This window comes from Panthera leo, chromosome B3 (assembly GCF_018350215.1).
Source record: "Panthera leo isolate Ple1 chromosome B3, P.leo_Ple1_pat1.1, whole genome shotgun sequence".
NCBI classification, from domain to species: Eukaryota; Metazoa; Chordata; class Mammalia; order Carnivora; family Felidae; genus Panthera; species Panthera leo.
In genome coordinates, this window is record NC_056684.1 from 36,341,375 (window position 1) to 36,363,436 (window position 22,062).

The 22,062-nt window shown below is 51.8% G+C and overlaps 1 long non-coding RNA gene across 1 annotated transcript; it reads right to left on the reverse strand.

The window, feature by feature from the left end:
* Positions 1 to 490: 490 nt before the first annotated feature.
* On the reverse strand, positions 491 to 21,698 carry LOC122221864. The gene is made up of 3 exons (XR_006203481.1): positions 21,390 to 21,698; positions 2,111 to 2,217; positions 491 to 808 (listed from the first exon to the last, which is right to left on the reverse strand). It is a non-coding gene; the product is annotated as an uncharacterized LOC122221864 (long non-coding RNA).
* Positions 21,699 to 22,062: the final 364 nt, after the last annotated feature.

Sequence of the window (22,062 nt, forward strand, 5' to 3'; positions counted from 1 at the left end):
CCTCAAAGCCACCCTGTTCCTGTCCTTATCAGTCCTGTGTCTCACTTGTTTCTTTCTGGAGCTGCACCACCGTCCTTCCGTCCACGCCTCCTTGTTCACCGTGTGGGGGCTGGTCAGTTTCAGTTGTTGGTGGCCAGAGCCCCTGACCCCATGTTGACCGCCGCTGGCTGCATCAGTGCAAACGGATGTGACTGCAGATCAGTGCTCTTGTTGGCTGGTGGGCGAACTGGGGCTAGAAGCCGATGCCTTTGGGCCTCGGTTTCCTTGCCAGTAAAATGATAGTAACAGCGCGTTCCTCGCCGGACTGGAGGTGTTTGCCTGTGAAAAGTGCCCGACGGCCCTCTCCCCTCGTCTTCGCCCCGACCTCTCACACAAGTCCAGGAGGAGGAGGAGTGAGGTGGTGGAGGCGGCAGGTCCCCACAGAGGTTGCTATGGGAACCCCAGCCACATGTGCAGCATCCTGGAGTGGGGCGGGGCGGGGGGGGGGGGGAGTGCGCAGCTGCTGGGGGGCTGGCGGCAATGACGCTGCGCTTTGGGGCAAAAAGGCCCAGCTGTTCCCGTCCCCCCAGGTCCCAACTTGGCTCGGTTCACGGGACTCGGAACAGAGCAGCTGTTGAGCTTGGGGAGAAGGGAGGGGGACCGGACTCTCTGTGGCTCTCGCCTTCCAGTCTCGGGGGAGGCTGGGAGGGAGAAGGCGCGGTGCTCAGCTCAGAATCCTCGGACGGCAAACAAGCCTTCAGAGAGCCGTGTAGTCGATCAATCCCACAGCGAACCATCAGTGAGTCAGTCCTGGAAGCCCGGCACTAAACTGAGTAGGCAGTGAGGGGGACGAGAATCAGAAAACAGTGGTGGGAAGACCTCAGTGGAAATAAAAATAGACGCTGGCAACAGTAAGCTTGGCTATTATTGATGGAGTTCCCACCATGCGTTAGCCACTCAGCCCAGCTCTTTACTTGCATCCCGGTGACAGCCCCCACCAGTAACTGCAGCAAGATGCCCCTTCACCCGCGCGGAGGCGGAGCTCAGAGTCACGTGCGTGCCCGAGGATCACCTAGCCAGGCGAGATCACCTCGTGTGAGGTGAGCATCATACAGGCCAGTTCATTCCCTGGCCCGCACCCACAGTACGTTTTGGGCTTCATATCAGCCATGCTGGGAGCTCCGCGGGAGAGGCTGGTGTGCACACCGGTGACAGCGACACCGGTGAGGGGCAACCAAACGCCTGTGAAAGCGGTGGGGCAGGACGGCGGCCGTGCCTTGAATATCGGGGTGAAGTGGAGAGATGCGGGGCCTCGAGGGATGGCCGAGTGGTAGCTTAGCAAAGGAACCACGACGGAAGGGAAGCCGGGAGGAGGGAGCTTCCCGCGGCACGCTTGGTATGGTCGCAAGTGTGGTGCAGGGCGGCTTCCTGCAAGAGTCCCTCGGCTGGAGCGCCAAGTGCGTGGGGCTCCGTGCCAGCTCATGCCACGAGCTGAAGCCAGATCGCAAAGGGCCTTTTCTGGGAGGCCAGAGGATTTGAACTGCATCTAGGGGGAAAGGGGAGGCGGCAGACGGGTTTTAAGCAGGGAAGTGATGGGATCAGATCTGCCCGATACCCACACAGCCCCTGCTCTTGTGTCTAGGGCCAGAAGAGAGGTGGGGACCCTGTGGCTGTCGTCCAGGGGTCCAAGTGGGGGGTAAAGGGAGCCAGGGCCATGGGAGGTGGGGAAGAGGGACGGTTAGGTGAGACATTCGGAGAGGGAATCAGTAGACCCTCGGGGGCAAGACGCTGAGGACAAGATTACGTTCTTTGCCAGGAACCTCTAGGCGTGTGTCTGTGTGTCTGCGTGACGGTGTGCGTCTGTTTACGTGCGTGTCACGTGTATGCGTGCATGTGCGTACGTGCACGTGACGCTGCTCTCTGGACGCACGCTGGGGCTCGCACGCACCTACCTGTGTCCGGGAGCTTCCGGACGCTATCAGGCACATCTGTACGCACGACCGTATCTGTGTGTCTGTCTCATGGTCTGTGTGTCCACCTGCTGCTCCCAGTCCAAGGGCGAAGCCCCCGCCCCTCACGCTCTGGGCTCAGTGGAGCACTCACTCAGTGGAGCACTCCGTGTGCCACGCACCTCCAGCGACTTAAGCTGTAGACGCTCCCACTGCTAAGGCGAGATGCACCTTCTGTCCCTGTTTGATGCTGCAACGTGAACCCCGAGGCAGTTCTTCAAAGGGAGCACTGCGGGTGGAAAGAAAGGAGGCACACGTCGGGATTAAAACTGCGAACTGACCGTGCCCCTGCTCAGCCCTGGCCCAGGGACCTTCCTCCACAGACTGGCAGTGATTTGCAACTGCATTTCCCCCAGGCCAGGATGAGGGGCTTCTGGGGACGAGTGATGGGCAGGGCTTGGGGAGGGGAGAGAGCTGCCCCCCCCCCCCCCAACCCAGCAAGTCCCTTCACCAGCCACCAGCAGCGAGCCGGCAGGTGGAATGGGCTGCCCATAGGGGCTGAACAGAGGAGCGCTCCTTCCTTCCTTCCTTCCTTCCTGTCCTCCTCTTTAGCTCGCTCCCTTCCTCTCTTCTCTCTTTCCTTCTCCCTGCCCTCCTCTTCCTTTCCCTCCCTCCCTTCCCTGCTCTCCTTCCCTATCCACCATTTCCGGAGGACTTGGAGGTTTCACACGGACTCCCATGTGTGTATTAACTCTGATGCTTAGTGATGGTGTGATGGCATGGCGGCGGGCAGGTGCTCCCCTCTCACCTCGCAGGGTCGTTAGAATTATGTGAATTCAGGCTCCAGTGCACAGCACAGTGCCAGGCTCCCCGAAGGAACTCAAATGGCAGCCATCCATTTGTGCAGTGGATCAATAAGGCATCTCCCCATCAAATTGGCTTTACCAGTCAGAGACATGGTCTGATAAACAAATAGTGCAATGAGAGTTTTACAAAAGGTGGGGGGCTAGGGTGCTCGGAGGAGGCTCGGAAGAGGGAGGGCCACCCGTCCTAGGAAAGGTATAGGATCAGGGAGAGCTTCCTGGAAGAGGTGCCTCCTGAGTCTTAAAGGCTGGCCGGATTTCACCGAGTGAATCCGAGGTGAGGGCATCCAGATGAGGGGAGGATTTTGCGGAGGTGTGGGAAGGAAACTACAAAAGCACCATGGTGCATCCGGGCCTCTGGTTCCGTGTGGGGAGATGGCCGCGGGCTGCAATGCGAGGCAGGTCTGTGAGGCGTGCCCAGGGGAGAGTTTAACCAGATGACCAGTGCTGGGCTGAGGGGTCTGAGAAAAACCTTTCCAGGCCGAAAGATCTTTTCCACTCAGGTGGCAGGCTGCCTTTGGTGGCCGCCCACATGCCTCTTCGGGGGGGCTTGCTGGAAGCGGTCAGCTCCTGCAGGATGGCCCTAGCTGCAGAGGGGGCTGTATGCCAGCTCCCCCCGCTTTCCCCCGCCGCAGCCCACATTCAGAGAATGACCGGTGCCAGAAGGTAAGGATCTGGCCGTTGTGGCCCAAGTCAAGACAACTCTGAGGGGCTGATCTAGCTCCAGGACTTCCCTGAGAGGTCAGCTGAGGCTGTCAGTGGGTCCCTACTGCACTGTGACCTCTGCCTCTGCCTCTGCCTCCCCTGCCTTCCCTCCCTCCCACCGCTGCAGATCCCAGGGGCTCCCTAACCAGTGGTCCTCTGTTAACACCACTCGCGTCCATCTGAGTCTGTGGCTGAGCCTTCAGCCTGAACGTTGCCCTTGCAACCTTCTTTCCCACCCCGCCTCTTTGTCTAGTAACCTTCCTTTTTGTTGAAGTCCACATGCATACAGAAAGGTGCAAAGCTCTTTGAATTATGGACAACTCAAATCCTTGCAAAGTGAACGCAGCCCGTCACCGTTGCCCAGATCAGGAAGCAGAATTTTAGCACCCTCGCCCGAATCTCTTCGTGCCTGTCTCCGTCCCGAAGGTAACCACCGTCCTGACTTCTAACACCATCGGTAGATTTAAGGTTTGCTGGTCTTTGGCCCTTAAACTGATGTGGTCACCTGGTGTGCACACTCAGGTGTCTTCTTTTACTCAGTGTTACGTTTGTGCGATTCATGGTGTTGCAGGTGGCCAAAGTTCATTCATGCTCGCTGCCGCACACATTTCCTGTGTCTAAATTACCATATTGTCTTCATTTATTCACCGCCCAGAGTAGTTTGGGCCTTTCCAGTTCGCGACTATTGCAAATAGCTCTACTGCGAACACGACTGTACAGGACTTTCGGTGTTTTAGAAACCAGTTTCTGTTACGTGTATACTCAGGCTCAGGGTTTTGGGGGTCGGTCTGAGTATGTCCCTCTTTGGTGATACTTCTGAACTGTTTTCCAAAGGGGCTATGCCACCTTACTCTTTCACCTGTAGCTCATGAGGGCTCCAGTTACCCCGCACCCTCACCAAAACTTGACATGACCTTCCATGGTGGTATAATTCTGATTTCAGTTTCCGTGATGGCCAACAAAGCCGAGCATCTTTTCATGGGTATTGGCTATCTGGACACCCTCCTGTGTGAAGCCGCTGCTCTAAGCCTTTTGCGTTATATATTCACTGGTTTTTTTTTTTTTTTTTCCTTATTGATTTGTAGGAGTTCTTTATATATTCTGTATACAAGTCCTCTGTCAGATCCCCATGCTCCTTTTTTGAAATTCAAATATCCCCAAGAGAGGGGTGGGGGGATGGGGCGGTGGGAAGGAGGAGGCTGAGGCAGCGATGAGGCCCAGCATCACCAATACCTGAATGGTACCAAACTTCTTTCTTCCCTCTCTGAGCCTGGGAAGCCCTTCTAGAAAGGAGGCATCCTCGGTGAGGCTGCATTTTCCTTCCTCCTACCGGTCTTCTTCCAGCTGGGAGAAGCTGGGATATAAAAGAGGAGTCCCAGAAGAGCCAGCAGCAAAGACCTGGAATTTTCACAGTCAGGGAGAGGAGCCGAGGGAAGAGTTTGACCTCCCCCCTCCTTCTGGGCCTGCACTGGTGGTGAGCATCTACTGTCAAGAGGACAGGGGAAGGACAGCAGGAGCACCCGGGCTCAGGATGCCTGGCAGTGGCTTCTTCCAGAGAGACAGTGACTGAGTCCAGGGGACACTGGAGCCCAAGGGGATTAGAGAAGGAGAAGGAAAGACTGGGGGACCAGAATGTCTTGAGGGGAGATGTGACCCCCCCCCCAATGTACAGGATTCTATCCTCTTCATCCCCAGATCCCTGGCCCCTTAGCAACAGGGGCCCCTCTCAGAAAGTAAGGGGCCTGTGGGGCTTTCTGAGAGGAAGCCCAGTGAGGGGAGGACCTGGAGGTGCTCATTAGTGTGGGTTGAATGAATGAAGCTCAAAATGGCACGTAAATGACAATGGCACTGTTTCTTGAGCGCCTGCCCTTCGCCAGGCACATTTACTTACTAGCAGCTCCTGTCCTACAAAGAAGCACCTCCATTTTGCAGATGAGAATAATTTGCCCATGGTCACAAGGCTGTAATTCGTCCTCAGCTCTGCCGGACTCTGAAGTCTGTGTGCTTCCCGCGAAGCTGCACAGCTTCTGATTAGGGGCCCCCCTATCTAGTCGTCCCCACCCCCCCCCCCCACACACACACTGCAGTGAGCAGTTTACCGAGGTGTTCCCAGCAGGCAGCGCGCTTCTCCCTGCCAGGTGTGGGAATACGAAGCCGGTAGGCGGGGCTCCAGGAAAAGAGGAGGGGATAAAGGGGAAATCAAGGGCTCTCTCTCAGGCTGTATGTTACCTGCTCTCCTGCCTCCCTCCCTCCCTCCTTTCTCTCTCTCTTCCCTCTCTCTCTCCCTTCCAGAACACTAACTGAGCCCTCCTGTGTGCTAGGCCTGTGCTAGGGCCAAAGTGAAGAAAAGAGGCACAAAACCTTGCCCTCGTGCAGCCTATTTATGGTCAACTGGCGAACACCGGAGACGGTCATTCATCAAATGACTATGCAATCGCAACCGGAGGTGGGAGGGGAGGGGCTCACGTGTGCTTCCTTGGCTCCTACTGCAGCAGATGTGCCCCCAGCATGGGAGGGGGCCCAGTGTCTGTGAGTTCTGTTCCCAGAGGCCTCTGTGCTGCAGGGGGAGCCAGCCATAGGCTGCTGTTGCCAAGCACCCCGAAGACATCCCTCCCCTTCCTGGCTTTTGTTTTGTGAAAACACGTTTTCAGGGGAATTATGCTGCATTCTCTGAGGGATGCGGGGCTTGGAGGGAGTGAGGGTGGGGGAAACAGCTGGAGGAGAGAATTGGGAGTGTCTCCCAACCAGAAAAGGGTCAGGCTTGGGAGGTGGGGAGGGTGCGCTGGGGGACCTTAGAGGGGGAGTGGTCAGCCCCATCACACAGGCTTCCAACACTGTCAAAGATGCAAACAATCCCTCATACGCACAGATGCCTGGCAGGGACACCATGGAGCTTCTAGTCTTCGGGGTCTAGAAAATTTGGACATAGCTATTACCTGTGGCATCCACAGCGGAACGGAGACTGGAGTACCTAGCCTCAACAGTGCATATTCCGTAAGGCCCCGGAGACCCTTGCTCGAGTTGAGGGGGATTCTCAATGTCAGCTGAGGTGGAGTTTCCCACCCTTGTGGCCACCTCCTCCGTTCCTCACCTAGATGTCCCCAATTCATGTTCAAACTCCTGGCGTCTGAACTATCATATTTTTGTCTAACTACGGTGGTTGACTTCCAGCCGGGATCCATATCTGCTTTCCAGCTGGGGCACTGACCGGGGTGACACGGGGGGAGGAGGAGGGATGGCACTATTCATGGGGGATTTGTAAGGATTAAATGAGACCATTCACGTGCAGCGCTTAGTACAGCGCCTGGCGCACGAAAGTGCCCGATAAACATTAGCTATTGTTATTAATTACCTCTCCAGGCAGAGTGGGAAGTGGAACAGAGGCGCGGAGGGGCATGGCACGCTCAGATAGTTGGATTGCCAACGGCTGGTGCAGCACGGGGCTCAGGGGATGGTATCGGACGCAGGAGAGTGACCCAGGATCTAGAGCACGTATGGGATCACATGCACCATGGCCAGCGGGTTTGCGATTTCTCCCTGCAGGCCATGGGAAGTACTAGCGTTTTATCAGCAGGAACGTGCGTTTCAGAGAGCCCACTCCGCTGCAGTGTGGAAGATGGATCTGAGTGGAGAGAGACTCGGGGCATGTTGTTACCTGCCGCTGACCCTGCTTTCTGAGGACGGCGCTTCGGCATCTGAACAGGCAACATAAGGAGAAAGGGAGTCTAACCTATTTTCCAGCAACATCTCATTTCTAAATGAGTAAGCAACTTTAGGATGTTAACTGTACAGTCAGGGAAGTGATACAGCAGGAGAGAAAACAACAACAACAACAACAACAACAAAAACCCGTAAAGAGATTGCAAGTGTGGCTCTGCAGGTGACAATGATTCAGGGACATAGAAGTGTCAAACTTTCTGAAATCCTGACACTTTTCCTCCCATCGTATGTTCTACCCACTGACCCGAGGAGACCTCCCCTTCAGCTTGTGCATTAATTAGGACTCTGGGTTGCAAGCAGCAAAGCAAACAAAACCTTTGCTCAAGTGGGGTTGGGCAGTAAAGGGAAGTTACTGACTTGCATAACTAAAAAGCCTAGAGGCAGCTGGCTTCAGGTCAAGCTTGATCTAGTGGCTCAAACAGTGTCATCGGAGAATTGGCTGCTCTCTGTCCTGCTATCTGCAATTTAGACTTCCTCCTCAGGCCTTAGACAATCTCCAGCCACCCCAGGCTTCCTCCTCACAATTATGAATGGCTGCACTGGTGCCTGATTCACATCCTTACTTTACTCTTTCCAAGGCCGGATGGGTGCTGTATGTGTGTGGGGTCTCTCTTCTGGGAGAAGTATTCCTCTAAGAACAGCCACCCTTTCCTCCCCTCACTCAGTCCGTGTCTCCTTGCTTTCCATTGGCCTTGAGAGCTTATACGGCCCTCCCTAAACCGAGCCGTGTGGTAGGGGCTGGGAGACACAATTGCCCAAGGACGGACCTCAAAACACTCAAAACACATGAAAGAATGACAGGAGAGGAAGGGTGATTTCCTGAAGGAAACTGCCCTCAGAAGTAGCATATGGACACAGGCCACCATGACATTGGTTCTCCCTATGTCCTTAGCTTCTGTGACCACTCCTCCTAGAAACTGGGGATCCTTCTCGTTTCCCATCCTTGAGGTATGAGGGTCCTCACAGTGCTGTCTTAGGCCTTCTCTCTCCCTCTTCCATGTCCCCTCCCCACCCAGTTGTTGGCTCCTAAATCCACACCGCCCATCCAGGTCTCACCCTGTGCCATGAGACCACGAGTCCAGCTGCCTGCTGGACCCGCTGGGGCCTGAAACCCAACATCCCTAAAACCTGACTCATTCTCACCCCCACCCCCCAAACCACCCGCTCCAAAACTGCTCTGAAACCCGGTCAGCCTTGACCCTTCTTCCCTCTCTCCCCCAGATATAACGAAGCCCCAACTATAAATCTCTGGGGAATCCATCTACCTCTTTCCAGCCCCACTGCCCAGCTCATGTTAGGTGCTCGGGAAGCACGGGGTGACCGATGGCTTCTGATTCAGCCAAGGCCACACCCCCTATTCTGCACAACCACCTCAGCGCTCCCGCAGCCACCAGAATGGCCTTGCCACGAGGGCAGGGTCTGTATTGTTGTAACTGCTGCCTGAGCAGAGGCCGGGACGGTGCCTGGTGCTTAAAGATCTCCCCAGAACTGCGTGGATTGAACACACGGACGAATGGATGAGAGAGAAAAGAAAAAGGGACTGCCTCCTGGGGAAAAGAGTCAGCATCTGTGAGGCCCTGTGAGGCGGCCAGGAGGGCAGAGGACTCTGAAGGTCCTCTGGGTCTCCAGATCCTGGGATCCCCTCAGGCTCGGTGTGGTGAGGCCCGATGACCATGGGAGCAGTTAAAAGCTGAATCGCCCCGTTTCTTGTTTGAATTCATCAGAAAACGAGCATCTCGAGGCCAGGGGCTCTGGGAACAAAGCGTGCTTGTTCTTCCCCCGCCCAGGTCACGGTCACGGGTGCCGGGCATGTGGGTTAATGACACCTAGGATTTCAGCTCCTGAGGTGACATGAAAACATGTATCGAGGAGAAGGCAAAATGGGCCTGCTGGGCTGTAAAAAGCTCACCAACTTTATTAACCTCCTGTGACTTGGCAGAGACGGTAAGCTGGTGGCAAACACACGGATGTGGAAACAGACGTGTGGCTCCGCGACTTTGGTTTTCTCTATGAGGTCTCTGTACTTTTCTAGACAAAGACTCGCGCTTACCTCTCTCCCGCTGAACAGGGGCCTCCTCCTGCCCTCGGCAGGCTCGGAACAAAAGGGAAAGGAAGGAGAAGACTCTGTTTTGTCGTGTTCCTGCCTGGGCCAGTTTCCACGGACACCTCCCGAGCATGATCTTATTTAAACCTCACGGTAACCTTGAAAACAAACATCTTCACCTTCCTCCTTTTTATAGAGGCAGAGACAAAGGCTCAGAGAAGGCCCCCGATTGTCAGAGGCTGAGGGGTTGGCGAGTGTCAATACTGCGCCCTGCGTGCAAATCTGTTTTTCCTATAGACCTTGTCACCAGGCTGATTACATGGCCATGGTTAGATTTTAGGGTCTCTGTAACCTGCATCACACATGTCAGAAGCACAGGGGACGGGTTGGGGGTGGAGGGTTCAAACTGCCTTTGGCTCTGGCTCCCGAGGAGAAGCCTGAGCAGTAAACTTTACAGAACAGTCCAGGTTTCACGTTTGCAAGAAAATAATACATGCGTACCATGATAGATTCTCTGCCTGATTTCTCCATATGAGGCTCGCCTTGTATTATGATGCTTAAAACTTTTTCTTTTGCTTTTTTTTATTTTTTTTATTTTTTATTAAAAAAAAATTTTTTTTTACGTTTATTTATTTTTGAGACAGAGAGAGACAGAGCATGAATGGGGGAGGGGCAGAGAGAGAGGGAGACACAGAATCTGAAGCAGGCTCCAGGCTCCGAGCCATCAGCCCAGAGCCCGACGCGGGGCTCGAACTCACGGACCGTGAGATCGTGACCTGAGCTGAAGTCGGACGCCCAACCGACTGAGCCACCCAGGCGCCCCTTTTGCTTTTTTTTAAATATTTATTTATTTATTTTGAGAGACAGAAAGTGAGCAAGAGAGAGCAGGAGAGGGTCAGAGAGAGGGAGACAGAGAATCCCAAGCAGGCTCCACACCATCAGAGCAGAGCCCAACGTGGGGCTCGATCCCACAAACCACGAGATCACAACCTGAACTGAAACCAAGAATTGGATACTTAACCAACTGAGCCATGCAGGCGCCCCTCTTTTTCTTTTTAATATGGAGAGATTCCAAGAAGAAAACCCAAAGCGAGCCATTAAGCTCCCTGGTCAGGTTAGACTTTGTGGACACTAAACTTATTGTGGTATCATTTCACAAAATACACATGTATCAGATCGTCATGTTGTACGCCTAAAAGTTATATAATGTTACCTGTCAATTATATCTCCATAAAACTGGGGGTGGAAAACCTAAGTATAAATTCAGGAAATTCAAACAGCAGGAACATTTTTAAAGTTAAGTACTATTACCTTCTCTCTCTCTCCCCCAAAGGCAATCTTTGCTAACATTTTCTTGTGATTCCTTCAGCCAAAAGGAACACATACGCGTAGGACTGTATTTTGTTTGTGACAGGAGTAGGGTCACATGATACCCCTGAGATGTTCTTTCTTTACCTTGTTCTTTTTCACTCCGTACCACATCTGAGAGAATCTTCCCACTTTAGCACCAGACCATCCACCTTCCTTTTCCTGAGCACATGGTGTTCATTTTCTTTGCTCGTTTGAAAAACCCGGTTTGGGGTCTTTTTCCCCATCAAACTCTTAGGACTTACAGGAGTCAGTTTTCGGTCAACTTTATGTGTTACAAATACATTGTCTTCATTTTTCACTGTATAATCTCAAACACATGTTCACATTTCTTGTTCCTAGAGGTAGCTCAAATGATTGCTTCATAAGGACCAGGAGGAGGGCAGGAAGGGGCTGTATTTGTTTTCTACTGCTGCCATAAGAAATTACTACAAATCTGGTGGCTTAAAACCGTCGAATTTACCGTCTGAGGTTGGCAGTCTGAAGTGGGTCGCGGGGCTACATTCCTCCTGGAGGCTCTGGGGGAGAACCTATCTCTTTGCCTCTTCCAGCTTCTAGGCACCCTCCTTGATTTCTGGCCCCTCCCCCCAAGCCAGCATCATAGAGTCCTCTTCTCCCTGGCTGTTTCTATCCTTACATCCTTCCTCTCTATTTGAGCCTCCTGATTCCTCTTAGAAGGATCCCTGTGATTACACTAGGCCCATCCAGATAACGCAGGATAATCTCCCCATCTCAAAATCTTTAATCACGTTGGCAAAGACCCCTTTGCCATGTAAATTGTGACTATGTCCAGGGATAAGGACATGGACATCTTTTGGCGGGCGGAGGAGGGGTGGGAAGAAGGGTTGGTAGTATTGCTCCAAAGCATAGCCACCCCTCCTCCATCTCTGGCACTCTAGAACTTTCTACATGCAGTGTGACCTAAGCCTCAGTGCAGACCTCTTCTTCCAACCCCATCTAAAAGGGGAAGCCTGGGGCACCTGGGTGGCTCAGTAGGTTAAGGGTCTGACTTCGGCTCAGGTCATGATCTCACGGTTTGTGAGTTCGAAGCCCGCATCGGGCTCTGTGCTGACAGCTCAGAGACTGGAGCCTGCTTCAGATTCTGTGTCTCCTTCTCTCTCTCTGCCCTCCCCCACTTGTGCTCTGTCTCTGTCTCTCAAAAATAAATAAATAAGTGTAAAAAAAGGGGGGGTACTCTTATTCTTCAAGGGCTGGCATATCACCGTGTTTGTTTCTTTCTCACCCCAACAAACCCCCCTCCCATCTGGCACAGGGACAACTTCTGGAAATCAAGCTCTTGTGCTAAGAAATTAACTCTCCCAGCTGGACCTTACTCCCTGACCAGGCTCTAAGCTCCTGGAAGTTTCAGCTTTTGTTGGTTTGTACCCAATATGCCTATTGTGGTACCACCTGCTGTCAGAGAGAAAAGAAAGGAGGGGGGCTGGAAGAAAGGGAGCCGGTTGCTTTTCTGCAGCCCAGCGGGCCTCCCTCTCTCTTCCCTCCTGCTCACCTGGAGCTCAGCTTGACTTCTCTCTCCCCTTGGGTGCCTGGGTTTTCTAAGGGCCACCTCAGAGCAGAGACCTTGCAGGAGGATCTTGCCCTATTTTCCATCTAGCTATCGGTGCCCTGGTTTCTGTTCTGCACAATGCTGGGGCCACCACAGGAGCAACAGGGACACTTGGTATGAAGCTGAGCGTCTTTCGGGGTTCTGCTGGGGGTGGAAGGGTGAGGAGGGCAAGGGGTGGTTTCTGGCATAGGGAAGGAGTTCAGATATTGCGTCTTGTTCAGGTACTTCGTCTCAGAGGCGGTGGGGGGGGGGTGGACTGGATGGCCCCTCGGGGTTGCTACCAGTCCCACGTATCCACAACTGCCACACCCCCACCCCGGCAAATCTGCCTCTTTCTCTGAAACCTCCAGATTTGAGACCTCCCTGGGCAAGTGGCCATGGAATTTTTGTGCCTCCTGATTATAAAAATAGCACATGCCTCTTATTATTAAAAAGTTGACAGTCTCAGAAAAACATAAAGAAGCAGGAAGCTATGATACCCCCAATCCAGGTATCCGGGAGGAACCACGGTTGACCTTTTAGCCTATGTCCTTCTAGTCTTTCTACGCATATATATTTGTAACTCCTGTGAGAGGCTTCTTTCTGGGGTCTTCTGGGGAGGGGGCATCTGGAGATTCACTTAGGACCTTCACGTATCCCCAGTAGGGGGTTGCTGGCCATGTTGCTTTGGCCCATGCCACCAGGGAGAAGGTTGAGCAACCTTTCTCGGCAGCGGTCCTGGGACCTTAAGGAACATTTCAGTTCCGTACTGGATGACAGCAGAATACCGTCTCCAAGTCTTACAGAATGGGAGTCCTATTTGGAGGGGGTGGGAAGGTGGTGTAGGTATCTCGTGATATTCCGCCCCCACCCCACCCCCCCACCCCCCGCCAGCCCAGGAGCCCTCCTGCTTGGATGTCTTTCTCCTCTCCTCTCTTTCCTGTTGCCCCTCTGACGCCGCACCTCTTCCTGCTCAGAAATCCAGCTCATCCCCTTCTGGAACAACCTCTCCCTGAAACAAACCAGAGACTCTTAAATCCACTCCTGTACCTCCCACGCTCCCAGCTCCTGGCTCTGAATGACCACGGCTCGTCTCCACTGCTGCCACAGCTGCTCCTGTCTGGAAGACAAGAGGGCCTCTGCAGGGGGGTGCAGGGGATGAGGGAGGAGCCCTGTTCTCTGAAGTGCAGGGACAGAGGGGGGCAGGTGGAGGGTCCTTCCTCCAAATCATAGCCGCTTCACCCAACAATGTACCTATAATACAACATGTCTCACGAGCTTAAGACTAATTCTTCCAGGAACAAAAATACCCACAACAGTACAAATAATATTTGACACACATAAGAAATTAATATTCTTCCTATTACTATACTCGTAACGCTATTTCCTGTGAGCAAACTGCCTGACCTTATTAGCTCAAGAGAACATTTACCTCCTCTCTGTCAAGGTTAGATGACAAGATATCCTTCATTAACTTGACAAAAAAGCATATTGCTTTAATTGCTCGGAAAGGAAATTGGGGTGGGTGTGGGGTGGGGGGATGGGTGGGGCGAAAAGTCGCTCTTTCAGTCTATCACACACATATTTTTAACGTACTTGAAAATACACAATTTTGTATCTTGCTTTTTTTCACCATGTGATAAACACTGTCCCCCCATTTTTTTTAAAAAATTCCCCAAACACCCTGTCTTATATAAGCACCATATAAAACCATTGTGTAACATTCCATTGTAGAACAGAGCCTGGGCTTTTTAGGGGCAGAAAGTCAACATCCCAGGATCATTCTTGCTAAAATAAATCCTTAAGAGCCCTAATAACTAGCTTGGGAATTGCTGGAGACTTTCCAGAGAAATCACTAATAGGGAACAGCTTACGTTAAGTTGGAAAGGCTGTTCTAGGATATCAGAGCTGTGTGCAAGACAGCTTGAGGCCAGCCCTGCTGTAACCCGAGTGAGCTGGGTCAAGAATCACATCCTAGGAGGGGCCAAGATAAAAGTATTAAAAAAACAACAACAAAACCAAACAGACACAAAAGGTACTCAACCTGGGTGACTGTGGCAGCAGCCATCAACCGTCCCCCAGGAGTAGAATCAGTGACATTTCATCTTGGACACAGGCAGACAGCTGTATTCCTGGATGGGAATGAACAGGCGTAGGAGCAGGAGATTCCTAATTTCAAGCTCTGACCATCTCTGAGACTAGGTAGCCCTCAGTTCTCAACGCTGACTGAACGTTGGGGGGGGGGGGGGGGGAAACAAAACACAAACCCAAAGGAAATGCCCAGGACTTAATCACAGTCTGATTAAAAATAAAAATCAGATCCGCCCCCGGAGAGTCCTAGGGAAAGCCAAAGCTCTCTGTTCAGTTTGTGCGGCTTAGATACCCTAGAATGCCTTTCTGAAGGCAGGGGGGTGGACTGTATGACCTCCAGTATGTGTCACATCCACCCCCACCAAGACTTGGCAGCAAATCCTGGGATGTCAGGAGTATTTTTTGCCCATTTTTTTTTTTTTAATTTTGCAAACCTATTTTCAAGTCTCGTCATCCGGGAGACTTGGTTAATAGGACAGAAATTTGGGGGTATGACAAGGAACTCTGACTGCCTTAGGTCTTCCCAGATGGGTCTAACAGTCCCAAGTTTCATCCAGATATCTGCAGGGGACCTTCCAGGGAAGTGATGGGCTGCTCACTGCCCCATTAGGATTCCTCTATGGTCTTCCCAGAGGGCCCAGCCTGACCAGATGTGGCCTGGAACTGGGGAGGAAGCCGCGGAAGAGGAAGCTAGCTCCCTGCTACATCACAAGCGGCTTTTGGTAGCCAGCCCTGAAATGGTCCCCCAAACCCACTCAAACATGCCGTCAGCCAGTGAAAGTCATCCACACTGCCTCCAAAGTCTGTCTTGGATCCACTTCTCTTCCTCTCCAACACCAACTCCCCAGTGTCGAGATGATCTCCTCACTGGTCCACCCACCTCTAATCTTTCTGCCGTGGGTCTATTCCCCACGTGCCACAGCCAACGTGATCGTTGAACTTCTGTTTCCAAGATGGTGTAAAGGTAACAGTGCCCCCTTCTGTTACTGGAAATAATCCAAAACCAAAAAGGAACTGAAAGCAAAGCACTAACTCCGTTTTTAGTAAAAGTAGAACCTAAGACACAAAACAGGCAGAAGAGTGACCCCCCCAAACGATGGATCTTCAGCAGAGGCGCTCGTAGGAGGAAGCGGAGAGAGCACACCAAACCGCCAGCTGGCAAAGAAGGTAAGGGGCGCACCTGGACGAGCAATGCAGAGAGCCCTCGTTTGCGACAGCTGGAAGCAGGTGCACGTGCTGGTGACATGGGTTCTGCTGGACCAGGACTAACCATACTCGTAGGAAGTGGTTTGTCTCTGTGGCAACAGGGGAGGAGCGACTTTGCGCTGGGAAGAGCCTCGCCATTGGTGAAAAGAATTCAAGGCTAAGTGCCCTTATATTGCCCCCGGGTCATAAGGAAAATTTAGCCCACCTGGAAGACAACCTTGTCCACTGTCATATGGAAGGTGCAATGGGAAGGGGAAAAAAAAAAAATCACCTGCTTCAGTGACAAGTAATCTATACAAAACAATGACAAGAAAAAAAGGAGGGGTGGGGGGAGAAACAAACAGCAGGCAAAGAAGATACACCCAAAAATGTTGCCACAGAGCAGATGAAAACTCTAACCGGAAAATGAAGAGCACGTAGGGAAGCAATCGCCTCCGTGAAGAAAAGTACAGACCTTAGAGATCCCGGAAGAGGTCATGAAACAGTAGGAGGAAATGGATCCCGAGCCGGAGTGCTCAGAAAAAAAGACAGCCATCCAATCTTCATTCTTAAAATAAAGTCTAAAATCGGAAGGAGTAAAGGGGACCATAAATCCTGTTAAAAACTCAGTGAAAAATAGCCAGAGGAGTACAAATTACAGAAATGGATCGGCTGGGAGACAGTAGGTATGAAGGACAAAAAAAGAGCTGTTTGTATGTGCGTGAACTACTTCTGAAAGAGCACACAAGAAATTGATCGGATGGTTTGCCTCTAGGGAGGGGAGGGGTGGGAGGAGGGCAGGGATGGAAGGGAGAATTTCCACTTTTCTGCCTTTTAAGAATGTTGACTTGCATGAACATAGTAGCTCTTCAAGAAATATTCTCATCCGGCAAATCCCAAAAGCCCCCAGCACACATAACGCATGCACATTTACCAACCTGATCGTGTTATTTACTCCGCTCCCTGAAAACCTCTGAATGGCTCTCCTTGCCGTTAGGATAAAGAGTGTACATCCATCTCCAGATGGCTTAGCCGTAGGGCGACCATAGAATTTATTGCGCAACAGGGCAGTGTTGAGGTGGGACGGGGGTCGGTGCTACATGTGTAACCTGAGACTAAAGTCGCCTACCTACGCGGGTGGTCACGACCTGACCCTTGCGGCCCTCTCCAGCCTCCCCGCTCAGCCCCCAGCTCTCTGTGCCCAGCCACACTCCAGAACCCTCCACGGGGCTAGCTCTTTGGATCTGAATGTACCTCTCACCACTTCGCGTATTTTACTAATTCTAAAATGCACGTTTCCCTCTCTACATTTGTACGTCTGAAATTAGAACAGGTCTTACAATCCACAGCGTGTCCTAGTTTTATCCGAAGCAAGCTTGTTGGTGGGCCCTAAATGAATGGCACATCCTACAACAGAAGGCACATGTTATCACTCTGAACTGTAACTGTCTCGTCCCACGGCTAACAGTAGTTACATGGTAAATAAATTCCACAAGGAAGCAGAAATTTTCAGGAAAAAAAAAATCGGGCGGGGTTAGGGGATTTTCTCTTGAAAACTTCTGAAAGTTTTTTTTTTTTTTTTCCTGAATATGACTGGTTTTCTCTAGGTCTTTCAGGTCTCCAAATAACCCAAACTTGATTATAGAATGAAATCAAGTTCCATACCAAATACATCTTTATGTTTCTAACAGCAGGACTTTTGATCTATAAAGGAAAGTGAAATAAAGGTGAAAAAAATATATATATTTCTATTGCAGCATCTCTACCTCATCCTTGACTTGGGTCACAAGGTACAATTGACAAAGTGCAAAAGAACATGTTCACTCATTCAAGAAACGTCCACGGAGCGTCCATGGAGCCCCCGTGATGATCTGTCTGCCCTTGGCTCCGTACTGAAAACACCCCAACAAGTAAGACCAAGTCTCCTCCCTGCAGAGCTTACAATCTAGTGATGGGTATGAAACAGGAACATACGCACAAGTAAAAATATGACATGTCAGAAGTGGTGGTTATAATGATGATAATACACTCACTGGAGATCTCCAGGGGAGAGACTTGGCGAAATTACTTGAAAGAATGTTTCAGTTGATTCTTGTGATCACTGGCTGCCTGGGCTGTATTAGAGGTTTTGAACTTAGGCTGCGAGTTCATGATAGAATCACATGACACGCTTTCATGTGCACGACACCTGGGTCCCTCCCCTAAAGATTGTGATTTAATCCATCTGGGGGAGCCCTGAGCTTCTGTATTTATTTAAAAGCTCACCAGGTAATGCTAGTGAACTGCCGGGGGTTGAGAATGGAGGGCTGTTGCAGTCTCAGGGATGTTTGGAGATCGGAATTAGGAGCTCGCTCCTCCCAGGCTATCCACTCCTGCCCAGGAGTCACGATTAGCCTCTTACACCCACCTGCCCGCCCGTGTCCAAGGCTAAATGTCTTCAGATCTACACCCAGGGACAGACTGATGGCCAGCTGGCGTACTGTGCCTTCGCATCTGCTTTTATACTTTTGCTTCGGCTCCTCCTTGGCTATGCTTCCTGTACAAAGCCAAGTCTGGGAGGTGACCCCTACCATAACATTTCAGTCAGGCCCTAATACCTTCTGTGCACAGCTGTGACTGCCTGGAGGACAGTCCAGTCCCCGAGCACAGGTTGTTTTCCGTCAGCAATTTCTTTGCAAAGTCCCTGGTGTAGAATTTCCATTAGTGACTCCATTTTGAAATCCCATCAAGTCTACCAGGTGCTATGGCAAGAACCCAATATGTAAACACCCTAACAACTCCCTCTTAAAAAAAAAAAAAGAAAACAAAATGTTTTCCTTTTCAGATCAAAATTTCCAAAATTATTCTATCCGTACACCTGGCCTCTGAGGGGGATTGAAGAGGGAAAAGATTGGGGTCCCAGGACATCCAGGTGAGAGGAGCCTAGCTATTCTCTTTTCTTATGACTCGCCTCTGAAATCACTCCCACCCTGACATGAACTTGCAGGAAAGCTCCCTAACTGGCCTTGGCTGGAGCTGGGTGACATCTGTGAGCCTCAGTTACTCCATCTGTCAGTATTATTGAAAGAATCAGGGGTGCGGGGGCGTCTGCGTGGCTCAGTCGGTTGAGCGTCTGACTTTTGGCTCGGCTCATGATCTTACGGTTTGTGAGTTTGAGCCCCATATCAGGCTCGCTGCTGTCAGCCCAGAGTCTGCTTCAGATCCTCTGTCCCCCTCTTTCTCTGCACCTCCTTTGCTTGTGCTCCCTCTCTCACTCTCTCTCTCAAAAATAAATAAAATGAAAAAAAACCAAACAAACAGAATGAGCAGTGCCGGGACCGAAGCAGCAAGTACCAAACCTTGCACATAGTAGGCAGTTCTGGTTGTTATTACCTCCCTCTGCCTTCCAGTGTTTTTCTTCTAGAGAACTGATTGTGTCCGGACTGTTTTATGTCATTGCTCAATGAGCTGGAAACGGCAGCCGTGCTGATTAGAATGCTGGTTTGCAGGGAACAAACAGTAGTGTTGACATTTGCAGAAAGCTTTCTTGCTAAACTTTAAACACTTTGCAGATCTAATCCTGCTGGCATTGCCTGTTAGTGATATTTCTATGGCTATGATGGACGCGCCGAGTTCAATCAGACACCCGGGGAAAGGGCAGGATAATTAGTTTCCTTTAGGGTTCCAGCAAAGGTAGGTGGATACCAAGTTCATTTTAGCATGAAGGAGGCTAACTTGTATTGAGCGTTACCTGTCTGGCACATAGGAGGAGCTCAATAAATGTTGACAAGCTGAATGTGAAGGAATGATTAATTAATTGCATAGGCCAGAACGGACTCTGCATTTTTATTGGGTACTATCTGTTCTATATGCACAAAAGGCTAATTTCAAATATTGATGTATTTATTTGAGCACAAAATGGCCACCTTCTCGCCGTGTTCTCATATGGCCTTTCCTTGGTACGCGTAAAAGAAAAAAGCCGTCTGGTGTCTCTTCTTTATTTTTCATGTTTTGCTTATAGATTTATTTTGAGAGAGAGTGAGTGAGCAGGGGAGGGACAGAGATAGGGAGAGAGAAAATCCCAAGCAGGCTCCACACTCAGCACAGAGCCCGATGCGGGGCTCGATCCCACCACCATGCGATCCTGACCTGAGCTGAAATCAAGAGTTGGATGCTTAACTGACTGAGCCACCCAGGTGCCCCTGGTGTCTCTTCTTATAAGGACACTAGTCCTATTGGATCAGAGGCCACCCTATGGCCTCACTTAATGTTAATTAACTTCTTAATTCCTATTATAGCCACATGGTTAGGGCTCCAAAACATGAATTGGTGGGGGGTCAGGGGGAGGGGACACTAACGTGAAGACCCCAACATTACCCTACAGTGCAGTAAGTCCTGTGATGGAGAAAGCTCTGATTGTGAGCTCCTTAAGGCTAACTGGAGCTTTGGAAGGGTTTACGCAGGGGAGGGAGTAGCAAACCATAGCCCAGCGTTCTCTTCGTTTCATCTCAGGTGCCCAGGGAAGTTGGTTCAGTAAGGCTGCCTGAGATGGGGGTCCAGCCTGCAGGGAGGAAGGCGGAGGAGGAACCCCGTACTTGGCGTGTCTGACATCCACAGATGCCTCAGGTCTGCAGTCCCCTGTCCGACGCCAGGTCCAGAGCCCCCTCCATGTTCCCTTCTCTTGCAGAGGCCTAAGCAGGGTGGGGACAAGCACGGCGGCCAAGAGGCCAGATCCCAGAGCCGGAGGCCAGCTCCCTCCCTTGCACCTTGTAGGGTTGCAAACCGGCTCAAGCCTCTCTGTTTCCCCTCCTCCAGTCTCTGGTTTGTGCCCAAGGAAGGGCCCAACTGAGTCTTCCCCAGGCCTTTATGCAGAATCTTCGTGGACTTCCTGAGCCTGGGAACTCTGGGGCAGCCGCTGTCCCCGCAGGGCAAGCAGTGCAGCACGCCCAGGGGACTGAGAACGCCCCACACCCCTTTCCACCTTCTCCCCTAATGTCGCTCAGCCACTCTGCATGGCCTGCACCCTGCCCTTTGGGTGTAGGCACCCTACCCCACCCCTGCACCCCCTCCGTACCTCAAACCCCACAAGGGGAGCACGGGGTCCAGGGACAAGGAGGGATCAAATCAGGTAATTACCATCCTCCTTCTCCTCAACAGACCACCCTGAGCACCACTGCGGGACGGCGCCCAGCAAGGGCAAGGCCACAGAGAGGCTTCCTTCCTGTTTTCAGGTCAGGTGCCTGTAGTGAAGACTCAGTGAGTTGTGAAATGCCTCTCCCTCTCCTCCGCTTCCTTCCATGTCCTGTCTGCCTGCCTCTTTCTCTTTTCATGATTTTCCTTGTTCCATCACACAGGGGATACACAACCGCATTTTCAGGTAAGACGTTGAGACCATACATGATTGAGATTACAAAGCAAAGCGTCAGCATCCTGCCGTGCCTCCACCTCCCCCACAATCCCCCTTTCCTCCTCCCAGGTGGAATCACTGCCAGAGTTTGGTATGCACATCTCATCCCCGTAGCTGGGGGAAGTTCCTGCATTTACACATATGTGAATACACACGTCTGCCCAGTATATACAAGTACGGCCTTCTTACCTATATGCCTACGTGTACATGTACGTACGTATAACTTTTGCGATGTTTTGATGTAATCGAGGCCATACCATAAGTGTTCTGCAACTTGCTATTTGCGTGTGATGTGTTTGGGGGAACCGTCAATCACAGAACACACAGGTCTACACCGGAGCCCTGTCTCGTCCTAACAGCTGCACGTTCCAACCTGCAGATTTCTGCAGGTTTTTTAACCTCTCGTTATGGACAGTTCTGGGGTTTCAAAGGTTTGTTTTGGTATCACAAACAAGGAAGTGATGACTATTATGATCAGTTATCTGTCGCTGCCTAGCACATCACCCCAAAACTTGGTGGCTTAAAACCATAATACGTATTTATTATCACTCACGGTTTTTGCCAGGCATTGATCTGGGAGCCGCGCGGTCAGGTGGCGTCTGCCTCCGCATTTTTCACGAGGCTGCAGTCACTGGGTTGTGGGGGGCGGGGGCCGGAGGGTCCCCTCGCTCACAGGGCTGGCCAGTGGGTCTCAGTTGATGGCGGCGAGCCTTCGTTTCTCCCCATGTTGGCCTCTCCACTGGGCACTCTCACAACATGGTGGCTGGTTTCCCCCAGAAGGAGTTATTCAAGAGCGAGCAAAGCAGACGCAGCAATGCCTGTTAAACCTAAGTTCAAAGGTCACACGTGGTCAGTAGGAGGTATTTTTCCATTCCAGTGGGGGCTGGGGGAGGGGGGAGAGGGGGAGCTGGCTGGGGACGGGCAGTCCGGAGGAAGCTAGACTGCCTTCCATTGGAGGGGACTGGACCACATCAGCCAGGGAGCCGGCGGACTCTCAGCGACCTCTCGACCGCGCCTGCGCCGTCTGGACCCGTCCAGGGTCACAGGTGCCCCTGATTGAGGCCGTCCCGCCCCCGCCGACAGATCTCAATCATCAACGGTTTAAGCGGGGCAGACGGGGGATAATTTCAAACGCAGGTGCCAGAATCTCTTCGGTCATGACGGAGGAAGCCACAGTGAACACGTGGACGTGAACTCCAACAGTTATTTGTCTGCTAAAGAGAGAA